Here is a 997-nt window from a genome sequence, read left to right on the forward strand (position 1 = left end):
CAACTGGGTCGTTTCCTGCATTTCCTACAAACAGGACTGTCTATGGGCCTAAAATTAGGGTCCATTAAGGTTCAGATTTCGGCCCTGTCGATTTTCTTCCAAAAAGAACTGGCTTCAGTTCCTGAAGTACAGACGTTTGTCAAGGGGGTACTGCATATACAACCTCCTTTTGTGCCTCCAGTGGCACCTGGGGATCTAAATGTAGTTTTGGGATTCCTAAAATCACATTGGTTTGAACCACTTTCCACTGTGGACTTAAAATATCTCACATGGAAGGTGGTAATGCTGTTAGCCCTGGCTTCAGCCAGGCGTGTCTCAGAATTGGCGGCTTTATCCTATAAAAGCCCTTACCTAATTTTTCATACGGACAGGGCAGAATTGAGGACTCGTCCTCAATTTCTCCCTAAGGTGGTTTCAGCATTTCACTTGAACCAGCCTATTGTGGTGCCTGCGGCTACTAGGGACTTGGAGGACTCCAAGTTGCTGGACGTAGTCAGGGCCCTGAAAATATATGTTTCCAGGACGGCTGGAGTCAGAAAATCTGACTCGCTATTTATCCTGTATGCACCCAACAAGCTGGGTGCTCCTGCTTCTAAGCAGACTATTGCTCGCTGGATTTGTAGTACAATTCAGCTTGCACATTCTGTGGCAGGCCTGCCACAGCCAAAATCTGTAAATGCCCATTCCACAAGGAAGGTGGGCTCATCTTGGGCGGCTGCCCGAGGGGTCTCGGCTTTACAACTTTGCCGAGCAGCTACTTGGTCAGGGGCAAACACGTTTGCTAAATTCTACAAATTTGATACCCTGGCTGAGGAGGACCTGGAGTTCTCTCATTCGGTGCTGCAGAGTCATCCGCACTCTCCCGCCCGTTTGGGAGCTTTGGTATAATCCCCATGGTCCTTACGGAGTCCCCAGCATCCACTTAGGACGTTAGAGAAAATAAGAATTTACTTACCGATAATTCTATTTCTCATAGTCCGTAGTGGATGCTGGGCGT

The sequence above is a fragment of the Pseudophryne corroboree genome, chromosome 6, assembly GCF_028390025.1.
Source record: "Pseudophryne corroboree isolate aPseCor3 chromosome 6, aPseCor3.hap2, whole genome shotgun sequence".
In the NCBI taxonomy this organism is placed as follows: Eukaryota; Metazoa; Chordata; class Amphibia; order Anura; family Myobatrachidae; genus Pseudophryne; species Pseudophryne corroboree.